At 42.9% G+C, this 18971-nt stretch overlaps 1 protein-coding gene across 2 annotated transcripts in view; it reads right to left on the bottom strand.

Annotated features, from left to right (window-relative positions):
* LOC140103530 (guanylate-binding protein 1-like) overlaps positions 1-10163 on the bottom strand; it is a 39876-nt gene extending 29713 nt beyond the window's left edge. For both annotated transcript variants that reach the window (XM_072126626.1, XM_072126625.1), the window contains exons 1-2: positions 10043-10163; positions 8170-8270 (exon numbers count right to left, since the gene is read on the bottom strand). The gene's annotated coding sequence lies outside the window, so the exon portion shown is untranslated. The remainder of the gene's footprint in view (positions 1-8169; positions 8271-10042) is intronic.
* Between the last annotated feature and the right edge of the window lie 8808 nt (positions 10164-18971).

Here is an 18971-nt window from a genome sequence, read left to right on the forward strand (position 1 = left end):
AGAGGTTTATGGAGACTTAACTCTAGTCTCTTGGAAGAAGGTTTTGTCCAGGAACATGTCCATTCTCTTCTACAGGGTGAAATGGAGAGAGTGGATTTCTATAACCACATATCTGACTGGTGGGAGGACGTCAAGGAGGAGATCCGGTCCCTTTTAAAGAGATTGTCAGTGAAGAAGGGGAAGAGTAAGTACAGCCAGTATCTCAAGCTGCGGAAAGAATTGGAGTCACTCTATTCGGCGGGTGGGGATGAAAAACAAAAAATCGACCGACTGAAATCTGAAATAAAGCAGTATCAGTACAGCCGCTACACGTCCCTGGTTGTGGAGCGTGACTATGGAAACGTAGTCACGCCAGATCCATATGAGAGTTGCCGGGAACGTGTGGACAAGAAATCAATCACAGGTCTCACTGACTCCCAGGGAGTTTTACAGGAATCTCGGGAGGGTATCCTGGGGGTGGTGAGATCCTACTATGCTGAGTTATTTCAGAAGAAGGTTTTGGATAGAGGAAAAATGGCTCAATTCTTGGAGGCAACTCCAGGTCCTGACACTAAAGATTTGGATTTTTCTCCTTTGACAGCAGGAATAACAGAGGAGGAGGTTAAAGAGGCCATTGATAAGTTACATCTGAAGAAGGCACCAGGTCCTGATGGTATTACAGCAGAATTTTATAAGAAGTTCAGAGACCTCTTAGCCCCAATCCTTGTGGATGTATTTACTAATTGTCTAGAAAATCACCTGATGCCTCCATCCATGAGAGTGTCCTCCCTTATTCTGCTGTCCAAAGGTAAGGAGCCTAGTGACATCAAGAACTGGAGGCCGATCGCCCTCTTGAATGTTGACCGGAAGATTTTGGCAAAAATTCTGTTTTCTAGGTTAGTCTGTTTGTCCCCGGCACTGTTGGCAGGCTCTCAGTACGGCACGGTAAAAGGGCGGAACATCTCTGGAGCAGTTATCTCCATAAGAGAGATGTTTGAGAGATGTAAAGCTCTGAGGTGTGGGAGATATGTTGTAGGTCTGGACCAGGCTAAAGCCTTTGACAGGGTTGATCACGATTATCTATGGGCCACTTTGTCAAAGTACGGTATTCCGGGAGAATTTATAGATTGGCTGAGAACTCTGTACAGAGAGGCGAAGAGCTTTCCTCTGATCAATGGTTGGCAGGGGGAAACTTTTGAAGTAGAGGCAGGGGTGCGACAAGGCTGCCCCCTGAGTCCACTGCTGTATGTGTTTGCTATAGACTTATTTCTGCGATCACTGCAGCGGTGTGATTTTCAGGGGGTGCCGGTCCCCCATTGCTTGCCTTTGAAGGTAGTCGCCTACGCGGATGATGTGACTGTGGTGATATCTGAGCCTCGTGAGGTGGAGATGTTATCTGCAGCCATCAGAAGTTACTCAGAGGCCTCCGGGTCTCTGGTCAACCTTGAGAAGAGTCAGGCTTTCTGGACATTGGATGCTGCTCCTGGCTTTGATCTGCCGCAGTTTGCCAAGGCCTCCACCCATATTAAGATCCTTGGGGTTAAATTTGGGAGGGAAGATAATGCCAAACTAAATTGGGAAGAGAAATTGGATACCGGAAATACAAAGGTTCAGCGATGGAAGAACTGGAGGCTGACCTATAGAGAAAGGGTTACTCTGATGAAGACTTACCTGGTCCCTGTCTTCCTCTATGTCTCTGTCGTCTTTCCTTTGCCAGAATCTTTCTCCGCTAGGCTCTTTAGCCTGTTCTTCCAACTTTTATGGGGGAACAGGTTGAACCCAGTAAAAAGAGGGATCACCTACCTGCAGAGGAGAGAGGGTGGGCTGGATATGTTAAATCCAAGGGTTTTCTTTGACTCCTTGTTTCTGAAAGTTAATTTTGGATGCCTGGACTCAAATAATGGTCTCCTGTGGGTAAGTAGTGTCAGGGACTGGATATTGCCTTTTGCAGAGTCTTGGGTGCGAGGCGGCAGTCTCAAGAGGGGCCGATGGACTCCTGGCTTCCTCCCCCAGTATCTGGAGTATGGTCTCAGGTGTGTGAAAAAGTGGAGAATAGATAAGACCTATCTGGAGAGTAAGACCAGGAAGGACCTTTACACCAGTGTCTGTAGGACCTTTTATACTTTACAGCCAGCTCTGAGGGACTGCACAACGGCCACAATGCAGAAAAGTCTGACGCTCCTCAATAGTCCTAGGCTCCCTGCAAAACTATTCGACATTGCTTGGCTATCACTGCACGGGAAGCTTTTTGTTAGGGGTAATTTAAAGTTTTTAAGTGTCTCAGACCGTATGTGTCCCTTGGGTTGTCAGCAGGAGGAGACGATGCAGCACTTCATTACCGAGTGCCAGGGAGGGAGGCGGATATGGCAGGAGGTGTCCCGCAGGCTTAGGATACCAAGACTGCAGTCTCTGACCTACCCGGACATAATCTATGGGGTGACATCACAGGTAGCCGGCATCGACAGGGGGACCATGTACCTGATCATCACAGTAACCAAGTACTACCACTGGCACACCAGGACCAGAGTGTCCGTCCATAATGAGTCCTTCCAGCCCATGACCGCAGTCACACAGATACTATCAGAGCTGAGGTGGATCCAATCATTAGAGTTCAGGAAAAAGAGTGAGAATGTTCAGTTATGGAGGAACATAAATCTACAGTGATGGATTATATGTCATGGAATTCTGTTTATTTCTTTTTTTCCCTTATTACCAGTGATGGACTTTTTAATTTGAAGTTACTCTAAATTCATTATTTTGCTGATGTGTTTGATCTTTGTTAAATAATTGTTTTATTTTTCATTCTGACAAGAATGTATTGTAAATTTTTGTTTGTTTTTACTAATAAAAATTGCCCCTATGTACAAGAATATAACTACTATAATACTGCCCCCTATGTACAGGAATATAACTACTACAATACTACCCCCTTTGTAAAGGAATATAACTGCTATAATACTGCCTCCTATGTACAAGAATATAACTACTATAATACTGCCCCCTATGTACAAGAATATAACTACTATAATACTGCCCCTTATGTACAAGAATATAACTACTATAATACTGCCCCTATGTACAAGAATATAACTACTATAATACTGCCCCCTATGTACAAGAATATAACTACTATAATACTGCCCCTATGTACAAGAATATAACTACTATAATACTGCCCCCTATGTACAGGAATATAACTACTATAATACTGCCCCCTATGTACAAGAATACAACTACTATAATACTGCCCCCTATGTACAAGAATATAACTACTATTATACTGCCCCTATGTACAAGAATATAACTACTATAATACTGCCCCCTATGTACAGGAATATAACTACTATAATACTGCCCCCTATGTACAAGAATACAACTACTATAATACTGCCCCCTATGTACAAGAATATAACTACTATAATACTGCCCCCTATGTACAGCAATACAACTACTATAATACTGTCCCCTATGTACAAGAATATAACTACCATAATACTTCCCCCTATGTACAAGAATATCACTACTATAATACTGCATCTTATGTACAAGAATATAACGACTATAATACTGCCCCCTATGTACAAGAATATAACTACTATAATACTGCTCCCTATGTACAAGAATATAACTACTATAACACTGCCCCTATGTACAAGAATATAACTACTATAATACTGCCCCCTATGTACAAGAATATAACTACTATAAAACTGCCCCCTATGTACAGGAATATAACTACTACAATACTACCCCCTTTGTAAAGGAATATAACTGCTATAATACTGCCTCCTATGTACAAGAATATAACTACTATAATACTGCCCCCTATGTACAAGAATATAACTACTATAATACTGCCCCCTATGTACAGGAATACAACTACTATAATACTGTCCCCTATGTACAAGAATATAACTGCTATAATACTGCCCCCTATGTACAAGAATATAACTACTATAATACTGCCCCTATGTACCTATGTACAAGAATATAACTACTATAATACTGCCCCCTATGTACAAGAATATAACTACTATAACACTGCCCCTATGTACAAGAATATAACTACTATAATACTGCCCCCTATGTACAAGAATATAACTACTATAATACTGCCCCCTATGTACAGGAATATAACTACTACAATACTGCCTCCTATGTACAAGAATATAACTACTATAATACTGCCCCCTATGTACAAGAATATAACTACTATAATACTGCCCCCTATGTACAAGAATATAACTACTATAATACTGCCCCTATGTACAAGAATATAACTACTATAATACTGCCCCCTATGTACAAGAATATAACTACTATAATACTGCCCCCTATGTACAGGAATATAACTACTATAATACTGCCCCCTATGTACAAGAATACAACTACTATAATACTGCCCCCTATGTACAAGAATATAACTACTATAATACTGCCCCTATGTACAAGAATATAACTACTATAATACTGCCCCCTATGTACAGGAATACAACTACTATAATACTGCCCCCTATGTACAAGAATACAACTACTATAATACTGCCCCCTATGTACAAGAATACAACTACTATAATACTGCCCCCTATGTACAAGAATAAAACTACTATAATACTGCCCCCTATGTACAAGAATATAACTACTATAATACTGCCCCCTATGCACAAGAATATAACTACTATAATACTGCCCCCTATGCACAGGGATATAACTACTACAATACTACCCCCTTTGTAAAGGAATATAACTGCTATAATACTGCCTCCTATGTACAAGAATATAACTACTATAATACTGCCCCCTATGTACAAGAATATAACTACTATAATACTGCCCCCTATGTACAAGAATATAACTACTATAATACTGCCCCCTATGTACAGGAATACAACTACTATAATACTGCCCCCTATGTACAGGAATACAACTACTATAATACTGCCCCCTATGTACAGGAATACAACTACTATAATACTGCCCCCTATGTACAAGAATATAACTACTATAATACTGCCCCTATGTACAAGAATATAACTACTATAATACTGCCCCCTATGTACAAGAATATAACTACTATAATACTGCCCCTATGTACAAGAATATAACTACTATAATACTGCCCCCTATGTACAGGAATATAACTACTATAATACTGCCCCCGATGTACAAGAATATAACTACTATAATACTGCCCCCTATGTACAGGAATATAACTACTACAATACTTCCCCCTATGTACAAGAATACAACTACTATAATACTGCCCCTATGTACAAGAATATAACTACTATAATACTGCCCCCTATGTACAGGAATACAACTACTATAATACTGCCCCCTATGTACAAGAATACAACTACTATAATACTGCCCCCTATGTACAAGAATACAACTACTATAATACTGCCCCCTATGTACAAGAATACAACTACTATAATACTGCCCCCCTATGTACAGGAATATAACTACTATAATACTGCCCCCTATGTACAAAAATATAACTACTATAATACTGCCCCCTATATACAAGAATATAAATACTATAATACTACCCCTATGTACAGGAATATAACTACTATAATACTGCCCCCTATGTACAAGAATATAACTACTATAATACTGCCCCCTATGTACAGGAATATAACTACTATAATACTGTCCCCTATGTACAAGAATATAACTACTATAATACTGCCCCCTATGTACAAGAATATAACTACTATAATACTGCCCCCTATGTACAAGAATATAACTACTATAATACTGCCCCTATGTACAAGAATATAAATACTATAATACTGCCCCTATGTACAAGAATATAACTACTATAATACTGCCCTCTATGTACAAGAATATAACTACTATAATACTGCCCCCTATGTACAAGAATATAACTACTATAATACTGCCCCCTATGTACAAGAATACAACTACTATAATACTGCTCCCTATGTACAAGAATATAACTACTATAATACTGCCCCCTATGTACAGGAATATAACTACTATAATACTGCCCCCTATGTACAAGAATATAACTACTATAATACTGCCCCTATGTACAAGAATATAAATACTATAATACTACCCCCTATGTACAGGAATATAACTACTATTACTACTACTATGCCATATAACACCACCAGCCAGTTCCCCCAGTATAAAGCCAGCCTGCCCCCACCAGTATACAGCCAGCCCTCCTCAGTATACAACCAGCCTGTCCCCTTCCAATATATAGCCAGCCTGCCCCCTCCAATATATAGCCAGCCCCCCCTCCAATATACAGCCAGCCCGCCCCCTCCAATATACAGCCAGCCCAGCCCCTCCAATATACAGCCAGCCTGCCCCCTCAAATATACAGCCAGTCTGCCCCCTCCAATATACAGCCAGCCTGCCCCCTCCAATATACAGCCAGCCTGCCCCCTCCAATATACAGCCAGCCTGCCCCCTCCAATATACAGCCAGCCTGCCCCCTCCAATATACAGCCAGCCTGCCCCCTCCAATATACAGCCAGCCTGCCCCTCCAATATACAGCCAGCCCCCCCTCTCAGTATACAGCCAGGCCTCCTCAGTATACAGCTAGACCTCCTCAGTATACAGCCAGCCCCCCTCAGTATACTGCCAGAAGAACGTGCGCCAGAAATCCTGAATCTGGCGCCCCCTGCACACTGCACAGGTAACTGCATATTGTGCACACTGCTCTGTATTAAGTAAATGTGGCCCATAGAACAGCAATAAGAGGAGAAAACAGTAACATATAAAATGACAATTTTAATATAACCAAAGTGTTGTTGGATTTTTACAAAAATGTATATGACACCCAAGCCCAGATAACGGCCAAAATATGGCCTGTAGTTAAACAAAATTTCAAATTACCCATTACAGAGAAAGAGGTATGCAAATACATTTTCCAAGATGAGACAAGGAAAACAGAGCAGGAAATATAAATAAGAAATTCTGGACACTATTACTCCATTCTTACATCAGGTCACATAAGATTCGTATGTAAAAGGGGAATTACCACAATTACAGGCCCTAATAATTTTGATATATTAAAGCAAGATAAGGAACCTTTGGATCCTGGATTGTTTTTATTGCCGGGCAGTTCAGTCGTTGCTTTTCTGACACCCGCAGGTTTCCTAAGTCATGACTCAATGGGGGACATTACTTAAAGGCTGTTGCGAAGTGCGGCAGCTTACGTTGTAGCCCCTGTCCCAAAATCTGAAAAAAATATGCAGGTGCTCTGTGAGATCCAGCAGGATTAGCAGAAGCCAACCCGCCCAGGGCCTGTATTCTCCCCAGGACTAGGCTGGTGGGGAGGTGAGGGGCACAGCTACCAGACATGAACCGACGTCCTTTGGTCTTTGACTGTGCACTGTCCATATATATATATACAGGACAGGAGAAGTGGTACTGTGCACTGCCCATATATATACAGGACAGGAGAAGTGGTACTGTGCACTGTCCATATATATACAGGACAGGAGAAGTGGTACTGTGCACTGTCCATATATATACAGGACAGGAGAAGTGGTACTGTGTACTGCCCATATATATACAGGACAGGAGAAGTGGTACTGTGCACTGTCCATATATATACAGGACAGGAGAAGTGGTACTGTGCACTGTCCATATATATACAGGACAGGATAAGTGGTACTGTGCACTGTCCATATATATACAGGAGAGGAGAAGTAGTACTGTGCACTGCCCATATATATACAGGACAGGAGAAGTGGTACTGTGCACTGTCCATATATATACAGGACAGGAGAAGTGGTACTGTGCACTGTCCATATATATACAGGACAGGATAAGTGGTACTGTGCACTGTCCATATATATACAGGAGAGGAGAAGTAGTACTGTGCACTGTCCATATATATACAGGACAGGAGAAGCGGTACTGTGCACTGTCCATATATATACAGGACAGGAGAAGTGGTACTGTGCACTGTCCATATATATACAGGAGAGGAGAAGTAGTACTGTGCACTGTCCATATATATACAGGACAGGAGAAGTGGTACTGTGCACTGTCCATATATATACAGGACAGGAGAAGTGGTACTGTGCACTGCCCATATATATACAGGACAGGAGAAGTGGTACTGTGCACTGTCCATATATATACAGGACAGGAGAAGTGCAGTGTCTATGTGATGCCTCCGGTGCAGTAGATGTACCTACCTCTCTCTTCTCTTCTTACAACGTCTCTGATTACCGAGCAGTAATGTCTCCTCTCTTCTTACAATCTTTTTTCGCTTTCACTTTATCAGCATTCGGGAAGCCTGTAACACAGAGAAGAGGGAGGGAACCTGAGGAGTGTGTTATATACCGTATATATCACTACCAGCAGTATGCTAATCCGGAATAATCCATAATAAGTGATACTGTGTACTATCAATATACACAAGAGAGTGGTACTGTGCACTGTCCATATATATACAGGACAGGAGAAGTGGTACTGTGCACTGTCTATATATACAGGACAGGAGAAGTGGTACTGTGCACTGTCCATATATATACAGGACAGGAGAAGTAGTACTGTGCACTGTCCATATATATACAGGACAGGAGAAGTGGTACTGTGCACTGCCCATATATATACAGGACAGGAGAAGTGGTACTGTGCACTGTCCATATATATACAGGACAGGAGAAGTGGTACTGTGCACTGTCCATATATATACAGGACAGGAGAAGTGGTACTGTGCACTGTCCATATATATACAGGACAGGAGAAGTGGTACTGTGCACTGTCCATATATATACAGGACAGGATAAGTGGTACTGTGCACTGCCCATATATATACAGGACAGGAGAAGTGGTACTGTGCACTGTCCATATATTTACAGGACAGGAGAAGTGGTACTGTGCATTGTCCATATATAAACAGGACAGGAGAAGAGGTACTGTGCACTGTCCATATATATACAGGACAGGAGAAGTGGTACTGTGCACTGTCCATATATATACAGCACGGGAGAAGTGGTACTGTGCACTGTCCATATATATACAGCACGGGAGAAGTGGTACTGTGCACTGCCCATATATATACAGCACGGGAGAAGTAGTACTGTGCACTGCCCATATATATATACAGGAGAGGAGAAGTGGTACTGTGCACTGTCCATATATATACAGGAGAGGAGAAGTAGTACTGTGCACTGTCCATATATATACAGGACAGGAGAAGTGGTACTGTGCACTGTCCATATATATACAGGACAGGAGAAGTGGTACTGTGCACTGTCCATATATATACAGGAGAGGAGAAGTAGTACTGTGCACTGTCCATATATATACAGGACAGGAGAAGTGGTACTGTGCACTGTCCATATATATACAGGACAGGAGAAGTGGTACTGTGCACTGTCCATATATATACAGGACAGGAGAAGTGGTACTGTGCACTGCCCATATATATACAGGACAGGAGAAGTGGTACTGTGCACTGTCCATATATATACAGGACAGGAGAAGTGGTACTGTGCACTGTCCATATATATACAGGACAGGATAAGTGGTACTGTGCACTGTCCATATATATACAGGAGAGGAGAAGTAGTACTGTGCACTGCCCATATATATACAGGACAGGAGAAGTGGTACTGTGCACTGTCCATATATATACAGGACAGGAGAAGTGGTACTGTGCACTGTCCATATATATACAGGACAGGATAAGTGGTACTGTGCACTGTCCATATATATACAGGAGAGGAGAAGTAGTACTGTGCACTGTCCATATATATACAGGACAGGAGAAGTGGTACTGTGCACTGTCCATATATATACAGGACAGGAGAAGTGGTACTGTGCACTGTCCATATATATACAGGAGAGGAGAAGTAGTACTGTGCACTGTCCATATATATACAGGACAGGAGAAGTGGTACTGTGCACTGTCCATATATATACAGGACAGGAGAAGTGGTACTGTGCACTGCCCATATATATACAGGACAGGAGAAGTGGTACTGTGCACTGTCCATATATATACAGGACAGGAGAAGTGCAGTGTCTATGTGATGCCTCCGGTGCAGTAGATGTACCTACCTCTCTCTTCTCTTCTTACAACGTCTCTGATTACCGAGCAGTAATGTCTCCTCTCTTCTTACAATCTTTTTTCGCTTTCACTTTATCAGCATTCGGGAAGCCTGTAACACAGAGAAGAGGGAGGGAACCTGAGGAGTGTGTTATATACCGTATATATCACTACCAGCAGTATGCTAATCCGGAATAATCCATAATAAGTGATACTGTGTACTATCAATATACACAAGAGAGTGGTACTGTGCACTGTCCATATATATACAGGACAGGAGAAGTGGTACTGTGCACTGTCTATATATACAGGACAGGAGAAGTGGTACTGTGCACTGTCCATATATATACAGGACAGGAGAAGTAGTACTGTGCACTGTCCATATATATACAGGACAGGAGAAGTGGTACTGTGCACTGCCCATATATATACAGGACAGGAGAAGTGGTACTGTGCACTGTCCATATATATACAGGACAGGAGAAGTGGTACTGTGCACTGTCCATATATATACAGGACAGGAGAAGTGGTACTGTGCACTGTCCATATATATACAGGACAGGAGAAGTGGTACTGTGCACTGTCCATATATATACAGGAGAAGTGGTACTGTGCACTGTCCATATATATACAGGAGAAGTGGTACTGTGCACTGTCAATATATATACAGGAGAAGTGGTACTGTGCACTGTCCATATATATACAGGACAGGAGAAGTGGTACTGTGCATTCTCCATACATACATGGAAGGAGAAGTGGTAGTGTGCACTGTCCATATGTATACCTGGACAGGAGAAGTGGTACTGTGCACTGTCCATATATATACAGGACAGGAGAAGTAGTACTGTGCACTGTCCATTTATATACAAGACAGGAGAAGTAGTACTGTGCACTGCCCATATATATACAGGACAGGAGAAGTGGTACTGTGCACTGCCCATATATATACAGGACAGGAGAAGTGGTACTGTGCACTGTCCATATATACACAGGACAGGAGAAGTGGTACTGTGCACTGCCCATATGTATACAGGACAGGAGAAGTGGTACTGTGCACTGTCCATATATATACAGGACAGGAGAAGTGGTACTGTGCACTGTACATATATATACAGGACAGGAGAAGTGGTACTGCGCACTGTCCATATATATACAGGACAGGAGAAGTGGTACTGTGCACTGTACATATATATACAGGGCAGGAGAAGTGGTACTGTGCTCTGTCCATATATATACAGGACAGGAGAAGTGGTACTGTGTACTGTTCATATATATACAGGACAGGAGAAGTGGTACTGTGCACTGTCCATATATACAGGGCAGGAGAAGTGGTACTGTGCACTGCCATATATACAGGACAGGAGAAGTGGTACTGTGCTCTGTCCATATATACAGGACAGGAGAAGTGGTACTGTGCCCTGTCCATATATATACAGGAGAGGAGAAGTGGTACTGTGCACTGTCCATATATACAGGACAGGAGAAGTGGTACTGTGCTCTGTCCATATATATACAGGAGAGGAGAAGTGGTACTGTGCACTGTCCATATATACAGGACAGGAGAAGTGGTACTGTGCACTGTCTATATATATACAGGACAGGAGAAGTGGTACTGTGCACTGCCCATATATATACAGGACAGGAGAAGTGGTACTGTGCACTGTCTATATATATACAGGACAAGAGAAGTGGTACTGTGCACTGTCCATATATATACAGGACAGGAGAAGTGGTACTGTGCACTGTCCATATATATACAGGAGAAGTGGTACTGTGCACTGTCCATATATATACAGGAGAAGTGGTACTGTGCACTGTCCATATATATACAGGAGAAGTGGTACTGTGCACTGTCCATATATATACAGGACAGGAGAAGTGGTACTGTGCACTGTCTATATATATACAGGACAGGAGAAGTGGTACTGTGCACTGCCCATATATATACAGGACAGGAGAAGTGGTACTGTGCACTGTCTATATATATACAGGACAGGAGAAGTGGTACTGTGCACTGTCCATATATATACAGGACAGGAGAAGTGGTACTGTGCACTGTCCATATATATACAGGAGAAGTGGTACTGTGCACTGTCCATATATATACAGGAGAAGTGGTACTGTGCACTGTCCATATATATACAGGAGAAGTGGTACTGTGCACTGTCCATATATATACAGGACAGGAGAAGTGGTACTGTGCACTGTCCATATATATACAGGACAGGAGAAGTAGTACTGTGCACTGTCCATATATATACAGGACAGGGGAAGTGGTACTGTGCACTGTCCATATATATACAGGACAGGGGAAGTGGTACTGTGCACTGTCCATATATATACAGGACAGGAGAAGTGGTACTGTGCACTGTCCATATATACAGGACAGGAGAAGTGGTACTGTGCACTGTCCATATATACAGGACAGGAGAAGTGGTACTGTGCACTGTCCATATATATACAGGACAGGAGAAGTGGTATTGTGCACTATCCATATATATACAGGACAGGAGAAGTGGTACTGTGCACTGTCCATATATATACAGGACAGAAGAAGTGGTACTGTGCACTGTCCATATATATACAGGAGAAGTGGTACTGTGCACTGTCCATATATATACAGGACAGGAGAAGTGGTACTGTGCACTGTCCATATATATACAGGACAGGAGAAGTAGTACTGTGCACTGTCCATATATATACAGGACAGGGGAAGTGGTACTGTGCACTGTCCATATATATACAGGACAGGGGAAGTGGTACTGTGCACTGTCCATATATATACAGGACAGGAGAAGTGGTACTGTGCACTGTCCATATATACAGGACAGGAGAAGTGGTACTGTGCACTGTCCATATATACAGGACAGGAGAAGTGGTACTGTGCACTGTCCATATATATACAGGACAGGAGAAGTGGTATTGTGCACTATCCATATATATACAGGACAGGAGAAGTGGTACTGTGCACTGTCCATATATATACAGGACAGAAGAAGTGGTACTGTGCACTGTCCATATATACAGGACAGGAGAAGTGGTACTGTGCACTGCCCATATATATACAGGACAGGAGAAGTGGCACTGTGCACTGTCCATATATACAGGACAGGAGAAGTGGTACTGTGCACTGTCCATATATACAGGACAGGAGAAGTGGTACTGTGCACTGCCATATATACAGGACAGGAGAAGTGGTACTGTGCTCTGTCCATATATACAGGACAGGAGAAGTGGTACTGTGCCCTGTCCATATATATACAGGAGAGGAGAAGTGGTACTGTGCACTGTCCATATATACAGGACAGGAGAAGTGGTACTGTGCTCTGTCCATATATATACAGGAGAGGAGAAGTGGTACTGTGCACTGTCCATATATACAGGACAGGAGAAGTGGTACTGTGCACTGTCCATATATATACAGCACAGGAGAAGTGGTACTGTGCTCTGTTCATATATATACAGGACAGGAGAAGTGGTACTGTGCTCTGTCCATATATATACAGGACAGGAGAAGTGGTACTGTGCACTGTCCATATATATACAGGACAGGAGAAGTGGTACTGTTCTCTGTCCATATATATACAGGACAGGAGAAGTGGTACTGTGCACTGTCCATATATACAGGACAGGAGAAGTGGTACTGTGCACTGTCCATATATATACAGGACAGGAGAAGTGGTACTGTGCGCTGTCCATATATATACAGGACAGGAGAAGTGGTACTGTGCACTGCCCATATATATACAGGACAAGAGAAGTGGTACTGTGCACTGTCCATATATTTAGGACAGGAGAAGTGGTACTGTGCACTGTCCATATATACACAGGACAGGAGAAGCGGTACTGTGCACTGTCCATATATACAGGACAGGGGAAGTGGTACTGTGTACTGTCCATATATACAGGACAGGAGAAGTGGTACTGTGCACTGTCCATATATACAGGACAGGAGAAGTGGTACTGTGCACTGTCCATTTATATACAAGACAGGAGAAGTAGTACTGTGCACTGCCCATATATATACAGGACAGGAGAAGTGGTACTGTGCACTGCCCATATATATACAGGACAGGAGAAGTGGTACTGTGCACTGTCCATATATATATATAGGACAGGAGAAGTGGTACTGTGCCCTGCCCATATATATACAGGACAGGAGAAGTGGTACTGTGCACTGTCCATATATATATACAGGACAGGAGAAGTGGTACTGTGCACTGTACATATATATACAGGACAGGAGAAGTGGTACTGTGCAATGTCCATATATATACAGGACAGGAGAAGTGGTACTGTGCTCTGTCCATATATATACAGGACAGGAGAAGTGGTACTGTGCACTGTCCATATATACACAGGACAGGAGAAGTGGTACTGTGCACTGCCCATATGTATACAGGACAGGAGAAGTGGTACTGTGCACTGTCCATATATATACAGGACAGGAGAAGTGGTACTGTGCACTGTACATATATATACAGGACAGGAGAAGTGGTACTGCGCACTGTCCATATATATACAGGACAGGAGAAGTGGTACTGTGCACTGTACATATATATACAGGGCAGGAGAAGTGGTACTGTGCTCTGTCCATATATATACAGGACAGGAGAAGTGGTACTGTGTACTGTTCATATATATACAGGACAGGAGAAGTGGTACTGTGCACTGTCCATATATATACAGGGCAGGAGAAGTGGTACTGTGCACTGTCCATATATACTGGACAGGAGAAGTGGTACTGTGCACTGTCCATATATATACAGGACAGGAGAAGTGGTACTGTGCTCTGTCCATATATATACAGGACAGGAGAAGTGGTACTGTGCACTGTCCATATATATACAGGACAGGAGAAGTACAGTGCACTGCCCATATATATACAGGACAGGAGAAGTGGTACTGTGCACTGTCCATATATATACAGGACAAGAGAAGTGGTACTGTGCTCTGTCCATATATATACAGGACAGGAGAAGTGGTACTGTGCACTGTCCATATATATACAGGACAAGAGAAGTGGTACTGTGCACTGTCTATATATACAGGACAAGAGAAGTGGTACTGTGCACTGCCCATATATATACAGGACAGGAGAAGTGGTACTGTGCACTGTCCATATATATACAGGACAGGAGAAGTGGTACTGTGCACTGTCTATATATACAGGACAAGAGAAGTGGTACTGTGCACTGTCCATATATATATACAGGCCAGGAGAAGTGGTACTGTGCACTGTCCATATGTATACAGGACAGGAGAAGTGGTACTGTGCACTGCCCATATATATATACAGGACAGGAGAAGTGGTACTGTGCACTGTCTATATATACAGGACAGGAGAAGTGGTACTATGCACTGTCCATATGTATACAGGACAGGAGAAGTGGTACTGTGCACTGTCCATATGTATATACAGGACAGGAGAAGTAGTACTGTGCACTGTCCATATATATACAGGACAGGAGAAGTGGTACTGTGCACTGTCTATATATACAGGACAAGAGAAGTGGTACTGTGCACTGCCCATATATATACAGGACAGGAGAAGTGGTACTGTGCACTGTCCATATATATACAGGACAGGAGAAGTGGTACTGTGCACTGTCCATATATATATACAGGACAGGAGAAGTGGTACTGTACACTGTCCATATATATACAAGACAGGAGAAGTGGTACTGTGCACTGTCCATATATATACAGGACAGGAGAAGTGGTACTGTGCACTGCCCATATATATACAGGACAGGAGAAGTGGTACTGTGCACTGTCAATATATACAGGACAGGAGAAGTGGTACTGTGCACTGCCCATATATACAGGACAGGAGAAGTAGTACTGTGCACTGCTCATATATATACAGGACAGGAGAAGTAGTACTGTGCACTGCTCATATATATACAGGACAGGAGAAGTGGTACTGTGCACTGTCCATATGTATACAGGACAGGAGAAGTGGTACTGTGCACTGTCCATATATACAGGACAGGAGAAGTGGTACTGTGCACTGTCCTTATATACAGGACAGGGGAAGTGGTACTGTGCACTGCCCATATATACAGGACAGGAGAAGTGATACTGTGCACTGTCCATATATTTACAGGAGAGGAGAAGTGGTACTGTGCACTGTCCATATATATACAGAAGAGGAGAAGTGGTACTGTGCACTGTCCATATATTTAGAGGACAGGAGAAGTGGTACTGTGCACTGTCCATATATATACAGGACAGGAGAAGTGGTACTGTGCACTGTCCATATATATACAGGACAGGAGAAGTGGTACTGTGCACTGTCCATACATATACAGGACAGGAGAAGTGGTACTGTGCACTGTCCATATATATACAGGACAGGAGAAGTGGTACTGTGCACTGTCCATATATTTACAGGACAGGAGAAGTGGTACTGTGCATTGTCCATATATATACAGGACTGGAGAAGTGGTACTGTGCACTGTCCATATATATACAGGGCAGGAGAAGTGGTACTGTGCACTGTCCATATATATACAGGACAGGCGAAGTGGTACTGTGCACTGTCCATGTATATACAGGACAGGAGAAGTGATACTGTGCACTGTCCATACATATACAGGACAGGAGAAGTGGTACTGTGCACTGTCCATTTATATACAGGACAGGAGAAGTGGTACTGTGCACTGTCCATATATACAGGACAGGAGAAGTGGTACTGTGCACTGTCCATATATATACAGGACAGGAGAAGTGGTACTGTGCACTGTCTATATATACAGGACAAGAGAAGTGGTACTGTGCACTGCCCATATATATACAGGACAGGAGAAGTGGTACTGTGCACTGTCCATATATATACAGGACAGGAGAAGTGGTACTGTGCACTGTCCATATATATACAGGACAGGAGAAGTGGTACTGTACACTGTCCATATATATACAAGACAGGAGAAGTGGTACTGTGCACTATCCATATATATACAGGACAGGAGAAGTGGTACTGTGCACTGCCCATATATATACAGGACAGGAGAAGTGGTACTGTGCACTGTCCATATATACAGGACAGGAGAAGTGGTACTGTGCACTGCCCATATATACAGGACAGGAGAAGTAGTACTGTGCACTGCTCATATATATACAGGACAGGAGAAGTAGTACTGTGCATTCTCCATATATACATGGAAGGAGAAGTGGTACTGTGCACTGTCCATATGTATACAGGACAGGAGAAGTGGTACTGTGCACTGTCCATATATATACAGGACAGGAGAAGTGGTACTGTGCACTGTCCATATATACAGGACAGGAGAAGTGGTACTGTGCACTGTCTATATATATACAGGACAGGAGAAGTGGTACTGTGCACTGTCCATATATACAGGACAGGGGAAGTGGTACTGTGCACTGCCCATATATACAGGACAGGAGAAGTGGTACTGTGCACTGTCCATATATTTACAGGAGAGGAGAAGTGGTACTGTGCACTGTCCATATATATACAGGAGAGGAGAAGTGGTACTGTGCACTGTCCATATATATACAGGAGAGGAGAAGTGGTACTGTGCACTGTCCATATATATACAGGACAGGAGAAGTGGTACTGTGCACTGTCCATATATATACAGGACAGGAGAAGTGGTACTGTGCACTGTCCATATATTTACAGGACAGGAGAAGTGGTACTGTGCATTGTCCATATATATACAGGACTGGAGAAGTGGTACTGTGCACTGTCCATATATATACAGGACAGGCGAAGTGGTACTGTGCACTGTTCATGTATATACAGGACAGGAGAAGTGATACTGTGCACTGTCCATACATATACAGGACAGGAGAAGTGGTACTGTGCACTGTCCATATATATACAGGACAGGAGAAGTGGTACTGTGCACTGTCCATATATACAGGACAGGAGAAGTGGTACTGTGCACTGTCCATATATTTACAGGACAGGAGAAGTGGTACTGTGCACTGTCCATATATATACAGGACAGGAGAAGTGGTACTGTGCACTGTCCATATATATACAGGACAGGAGAAGTGGTACTGTGCACTGCTCATATATATACAGGACAGGAGAAGTGGTACTGTGCACTGTCCATATATACAGGACAGGAGAAGTGGTACTGTGCACTGTCCATATATTTACAGGACAGGAGAAGTGGTACTGTGCACTGTCCATATATACAGGGCAGGAGAAGTGGTACTGTGCACTGTCCATATATATGCAGGACAGGAGAAGTGATACTGTGCACTGTCCATACATATACAGGACAGGAGAAGTGGTACTGTGCACTGTCCATATATTTACAGGACAGGAGAAGTGGTACTGTGCACTGTCCATATATTTACAGGACAGGAGAAGTGGTACTGTGCACTGTCCATATATATACAGGACAGGAGAAGTAATACTGTGCACTGTCTATATATACAGGACAGGCGAAGTGGTACTGTGCACTGTCCATATACACAGGACAGGAGAAGTGGTACTGTGCACTGTCCATATATATACAGGACAGGAGAAGTGGTACTGTGCACTGTCCATATATATACAGGACAGGAGAAGTGGTACTGTGCACTGTCCATATATATACAGGACAGGAGAAGTGGTACTGTGCACTGTCCATATATACAGGACAGGAGAAGTGGTACTGTGCACTGTCCATATATATACAGGACAGGAGAAGTGGTACTGTGCACTGTCCATATATATACAGGACAGGAGAAGTGGTACTGTGCACTGTCCATATATACAGGACAGGAGAAGTGGTACTGTGCACTGTCCATATATATGCAGGACAGGAGAAGTGGTACTGTGCACTGTCCATATATATATACAGGACAGGAGAAGTGGTACTGTGCACTGTCCATATATATACAGGACAGGAGAAGTGGTACTGTGCACTGTCCATATATATGCAGGACAGGAGAAGTGGTACTGTGCACTGTCCA

Source organism: Engystomops pustulosus, chromosome 10 (assembly GCF_040894005.1).
Source record: "Engystomops pustulosus chromosome 10, aEngPut4.maternal, whole genome shotgun sequence".
NCBI classification, from domain to species: Eukaryota; Metazoa; Chordata; class Amphibia; order Anura; family Leptodactylidae; genus Engystomops; species Engystomops pustulosus.